This window comes from Pithys albifrons, chromosome 2 (genome assembly GCF_047495875.1).
Source record: "Pithys albifrons albifrons isolate INPA30051 chromosome 2, PitAlb_v1, whole genome shotgun sequence".
NCBI classification, from domain to species: Eukaryota; Metazoa; Chordata; class Aves; order Passeriformes; family Thamnophilidae; genus Pithys; species Pithys albifrons.
Window position 1 is genome coordinate 106,686,119 of NC_092459.1, and position 6,440 is coordinate 106,692,558.

The following is a 6,440-nucleotide window of genomic DNA, read 5'->3' on the forward strand; positions in this document are numbered from 1 at the left end:
CGAAAAGTTGCACTTTGCGAGATGAGCTTCCCCTAAGGAACAACGTTGTTTTTCACCAAGACAGAAAGATCCACGCCTGGATTCTCTGATGCATATGATTCACTTACCAACGCCATAAGAAATGTGTGTCCTTTTTCTTTCTGTCTTGCAAGAATCAGTTGTTTCTCTTGTTAGCAACGAAAAGTTGCACTTTGCGAGATGAGCTTCCCCTAAGGAACAAAGTTGTTTTTCACCGAGAAAGAAAGATCCAGGCCTGGATTTTTAGATGCATATTATTCACTTATCAAAGCCATAAGAAATGTGTGTCCTTATGCCTTCTGTCTCTCAAGAATCAGCTGTTTCTCTTGTTAGCAACGAAAAGTTGCACTTTGCGAGATGAGCTTCGCCTAAGGAACAATGTTGTTTTTCACCGAGAAAGAAAGATCCAGTCCTGGATTCTCAGATGCATATGAGAATCTTTCTAAAGCCATAAGAAATATGTGTCCTGATACATTCTTTCTGGCAGGAATCGACTGTTTCACTTGTTAGCAGAAAAATCCTACTCTTTGCAAGCTGAACTTCCCCTAAGGAACAACTGTGCTTTGCATCCAGAAAGAGAGCTCCAGTCCTAGATTCTCTGATTCATGTGATGCACTAGCCAGAGCCATAAGAATACTGTGTCCTGATGCCTTCTGTCTGACAGGAATCGACTGTTTCACTTGTTAGCAAAGCAAAGTAGCACTTTGCTCGTTGAGCTTCCCCTAAGGAACACGAGTGCTTTTCACCATGAAAGCAAGCTCCAGCCCTGGATTTTTAGATGCAAATGATTTACTTTCCAAAACCATAAGAAATATGTACCCTAATGTCTCCTGTCTGTCAGAAATCAAGAGTTTCAGGTGTTAGAAGAGCACCTGAGAGCCCAAGGCTGCCAGCTTTTCCCAGGGCGAAAAGCTCGACAGTGCGTGATCGGGAAAGTGCTGTTTTTCAGCCCACTATTCCAGACGGACGAAATTACCTCCCTGGGTAAAGGTGCCAGGACAGACAGCCACTGTGCATTTTCTAGAAGTAATGCGGCCCCATCATTGGCACCTGAGAGCCCAAGTTTGCCACCTTTTACCTGGGCGCAAAGCTCGACGGTGCGTACCTTGTGCGGGTCCGGGAAAGGGCCGTTTTTCAAACCCAGAATTCCAGTAGGAAGACGATTACTCCCAGGGAAAAGGTGCCAGGACAGAAAGCCATTGTGCCTTTTCTAGAGGAAATCGGGCCCCGTCACAGGCATCTGAGAGCCCAAGTTTGCCGCCTTTTCCCTGGGCGTAAAGCTCAAAGGTGCGTGATAACGTGAGGGTCCGGGAAATTGCCGTTTCTCATTCCAGGTTTCCAGACCGATGAAGATTCCTCAGAGGGAAAAGGTGCCTGGACAGAAATCGATTTCTCCTTTTCTAGGGTGAATGGGGTCCCATCACGGGCACCTGAGAGCCCAAGGCTGCCACCTTTTCCCTGGTCGAAAAACTTGAAGGCGCGTGCCACTTGCGGGTCCGGGAAAGTGCCATTTTTCAGCCCATAATTCCAGGACGATTAAGATGTCTCCCTGAGATAAGGTGCCAGGACAGAAAGCGATTGTGCCTTTTCTAGGTAATGGGGCCCCAAAACTGGAACCTGAGAGCCCAAGGCTACCACCTTTTCCCTGGGTGCAAAGCTCGACAATGCATACCCTGTGCGGCTCCGGGAAAGGGCCGTTTTTCAGCCCAGAACTCCAGACGGAAATCAATTCCTCCCTGGGAAAAGGTGTCAGGACAGAAAGCCATTGTGCCTTTTCTAGGGGTAATGGGGCCCCATCATTGGCACCTGAGAGCCCAAGGCTGCCCCCTTTTCCCTGGGAGCAAAGCTCGACGGTGTGTACCTTGTGCGGGTTTGGGGCAGTGCCATTTTTCAGCCTAGAATTCCAGACGGACGAAGATTCCTTCCGGGGAAAATGTGCCAGGACAGAAAGCAAGTGTTATTTTTCTAGTGTTAACGGGGCCCCATCCTTGGCACTTGAGAGCCCAAGGCTGCCACCTTTTGCCTGGGCGCAAATGTCAAGGGTGCGTGCCACTTTCTTGTCTGGGAAAGTGCCATTTTTCAGCCCAGAATTCTAGACGGATGAAGACTCCTCCCAGGGAAAAGGTGCCAGGACAGAAAGCGATTGTTCCATTTCTAGGGTTAATGGGGACCCATCATTGGCACCTGAGAGCCCAAGTTTGCCTTTTTTAACCTGGGTGCAAAGCTCGACGGTGCATCCTACGTGAGGGTCCTGGAAATTGCCGTTTCTCATTCCAGAATTCCAGACCGATGAAGATTCCTCCCTGGGAAAAGGTGCCAGGACACAAATGGATTTCTCCTATTTCTAGGGTTAATGGGGCCCCATCATTGACACCTGAGAGCCTAAGGCTGCCCCCTTTTCCCTGGGAGCAAAGCTCGACCTTGTGAGGGTTTGGGGAAGTGCCATTTTTGAACCCAGAATTCCAGACGGACGAAGACACCTCCCAGGGAAAAGGTGCCAGGTCAGACATCAAATTGTCCTTTTCTAGGGTCAATGGTGCCCCATCATTGGCACCTCAGAGTTCAAGGCTGCCACCTATTTTGTGGCCGCAAACATCAACGGAGCATACCATTTTCCTGTCCAGGAACGTGCCGTTTTTCAGTCCTGAATTCCAGACGGATGAAGACTCCTCACAGGGAAGAGGCTCCCCCAGGACAGAAAGCGATTGTTCCATTTCTAGGGTTAATCCGTCCCCATCATTGGCACCTGAGAGCCCAAGGTTGCCTCCTATACCCTGGGCGCAAAGCTCGACCATGCGTGCTACGTGAGCGTCCGGGAAATTGCCGTTTCTCATTCCAGAATTCCAGACCGATGAAGATTCTTCCCTGGGAAAAGGTGCCAGGACAGGAATCGATTTCTCCTTTTCTAGGAGTAATGTGGAGCCATCATTGGTACCCGAGAGCCGAAGGCTGCAAGCTTTTCCCTGAGCGCAAAGCTCGACGGTGCGTGCCACTTGCGGGTCCAGGAATGTACTGTTTCTCATCCCAGAATTCTAGACCGATGACGATTTCTCTCTGGGAAAAGGTGCCAGGACAGAAAGCAATTGTGCCTTTTCTAGGGTTAATGGGGCCCCAAAATTGACACCTGAGAGCCCAAGGCTGCCACCTTTTGCCTGGGCACACAGCTCGACGGAGCGTTCCACAAGTGGGTCCGGGAAAGTGTCGATTCTCAGACCAGAATTCCAGACCTATGAAGATTCCTCAGAGGGAAAAGGTACCAGGAGACAAAGCCATTGTGTATTTTGTAATGGTAATGGCGCCGCATCATTGGCACCTTAGAGTTCAAGGCTGCCACCTTTTCCCTGGGTGCAAAGCTCGACAGTGCGTACCCTGTGCTGGACCGGGAAAGTGCCATTTTTCAGCCCAGAATTCCAGACGGATGAAGACTCCTCCCAGGGAAAATGCTCCCAGGACAGAAAGCGATTGTGCCTTTTGTAGGGGTAATGGGGCCCCATCATTGGCACCTGAGAGCCCAAGGCTGCCACCTTTTCCCTGGGTGCAAAGCTGGATGGTTCCTGCCACGTGCAGGTCAGAGAAAGTGCTTTGTTCAGCCCAGGATTCCAGAAGGATGACGATTCCTCCCAGGGAAAAGGCTCCCAGGACAGAACGCGATTGTTCCATTTCTAGTGTTAACGGGGCCCGTCATTGGCATCTGAGAGCCAGAGGTTGCCTCCTTTTGCCTGGGCGCAAAGCTCGACAGTGCGTGCCACGTGCTGGTCCCAGATAGTGCCATTTTTCAGCCCAGAATTCCAGACCAATGAAAACTCCTCCCAGGGAATAGGTGCCAGGACAGAAAGCCATTGTGCTTTTAGTAAAGGTAATGGTGCACCATCATTGGCACCTGAGTGCCCAAGGCTGCCCCCTTGTCCCTGGGAGCAAAGCTCGACGGTGTGTACCTTGTGCGGGTTTGGGGCAGTACCATTTTTGAACACAGAATTCCACACAGACGAAGATTCCTCCCTGGGAAAAGGTGCCAGGACAGAAAGCAAGTGTTATTTTTCTAGTGTTAACGGGGCCCCATCCTTGGCACCTGAGAGCCCAAGGCTGCCACCTTTTGCCTGGGCGCAAATGTCAAGGGTGCGTGCCACTTTCTTGTCTGGGAAAGTGCCATTTTTTAGACCAGAATTCTAGACCGATGAAGATTCCTCCTAGGGAAAAGGTGCCAGGACAGAAAGCGATTGTTCCATTTCTAGGGTTAATGGGGCCCCATCATTGGCACCTGAGAGCCCAAGTTTGCCTCCTTTAACCTGGGTGCAAAGCTCGACGGTGCATCCTACGTGAGGGTCCTGGAAATTGCCGTTTCTCATTCCAGACTTCCAGACCGATGAAGATTCCTCCCTGGGAAAAGGTGCCAGGACACAAATGGATTTCTCCTTTTTCTAGGGTTAATGGGGCCCCATCATTGGCACCTGAGAGCCCAAGGCTGCCCACTTTTCCCTGGGCGCAAAGCTCGACGGTGTGTACCTTGTGCGGGTTTCGGGGAGTGCCATTTTTGAACCCAGAATTCCAGACGGACGAAGACACCTCCCAGGGAAAAGGTGCCAGGTCAGAAATCGAATTGTCTTTTTCTAGGGTCAATGGTGCCCCATCATTGGCACATGAGAGTTCAAGGCTGCCACCTTTTCCGTGGTCTCAAGCATCAACGGCGCGTACCACTTTCTTGTCCGGGAAAGTGCTGTTTTTCAGCCCTGAATTCCAGACTTTTTCTCAGGGAAAAGGTGCCAGGACAGAAAGCGATTGTTCCAGTTCTAGGGGTAACGGGGCTCCATCATTGGCACGTGAGAGCCCAAAGCTGCCACCTTTACCCAGGTTGCAATACTCGACGGTGCATAGTTGTGCGGGTCAGGGATAGTGCCTTTTTTTTTCAGCCCAGAATTCCAGACCGATGAAGATTCCTCAGAGGGAAAAGGTGACAGGACACAAAGCCATTGTGTATTTTGTAAAGGTAATGGGGCCCCATAATTGGCACCGGAGAGCCCAAGGCTGCCACCTATTCCGTGGTCGCAAAGCTCAATGGTGCGTATTTGTGCGGGTCCAGGAAAGTGCCGAATTTCATCCCAGTATTCCAGACGGATGAAGATTCCTCCCAGGGAAAAGATGCTAGGAGAGAAAGCGTTTGTGCTTTTTCTAATAATAATGGGGCCCCATCATTGGCACCTGAGAGCCCAAGGCTGCCACCTTTTGCCTGGGCTCAAAGCTCAATGGAGCGTGCCAACTGCGAGTCCAGGAGAGTGCTGTTTTTCAGCCGAGGTTTCCAGACGGATGAAGATTACTCCCATTGAAAAGGTGCCAGGACAGAAAGCGATTTTTACATTTCTTGGGTTAATGGGGCCCAATCATTGGCACCTGAGAGTCCAAGGCCCCCATTTTTTCCCTGGGCGTAAAGCCGGACGGTGCATGCCACATGCTCTTTTTTAAGCCCAGAATTCCAGACAGACGATGATTCCTCCCTTGGAAAAGGTGCCAGGACAGAAAGGGATTGTTCCATTTCTTGGGTTAATACGACCCCATCATTGACTCCTGAGAGTCCAAGGCTGCCACCTTTTCCCTGGGCTCAAAGCTCGACGGAGCATGCCAAGTACGGGTCTGGATAGTGCCGTTTTTCAGCCCAGAATTCCAGACAGACAAAGATTCCTCCCAGGGAAAATGTGCCAGGACAGAAAGCGATTATGCGTTTCCTAGGGGTAATGGGGCCCCATCATTGCCACCTGATAACCCAAGGCTGCCACCTTTTCCCTGGGCTCAACGCTCGATGGAGTGTGCCAGCGGCGGGCAAGGGTACATGCTGTTTTTCAACCCAGATTTCCAGAATGACGAAGATTCCTCATATGGAAAATGTTCCAGAAAGCGATTGTTCCAGTTCTAGGGTAAATGCGGCCCTCTCATTGCCACATGACAGCCCAAGGCTGTCACCTTTTCCCTGGGCTCAAAGCTCGACGGAGTGTGCCAGGTGGGGTCCGGGAAAGTGCCGTTTCTCAGCCCAGAATTCCAGATGGATGAGGATTACTGCTAGGGAAAAAAGTGCCAGGACAGAAAGTGATTGTTCCTTTTCTAGGGTTTATGGGGCCCCATCATTGGCACTTGAGAGCCAATGCTGCCACCTTTTCCCTCGGTGAGCACCCCAACGGTCCCTGTCACATGCGGGTTTTTCAATCCAGAAAAATGAACATTCCTCCCTTGGAAATCGTGCCAGGACAGAAAGCGATTCTTCCTTTTCTAGGGTTAATGTGGATCCATCTTAGGCACCTGAGAGCCCAAGGCTGCCACCTTTTCCCTGGGCTCAAAGCTCGACAGTGCGGGCGAGGTGCGGGTCTGGGAAAGTTCCAGTTTTCAGCCCAGAATTGCAGAGGACCCAAGATTCCTCCCAGGGAAAAAGTGCCAGG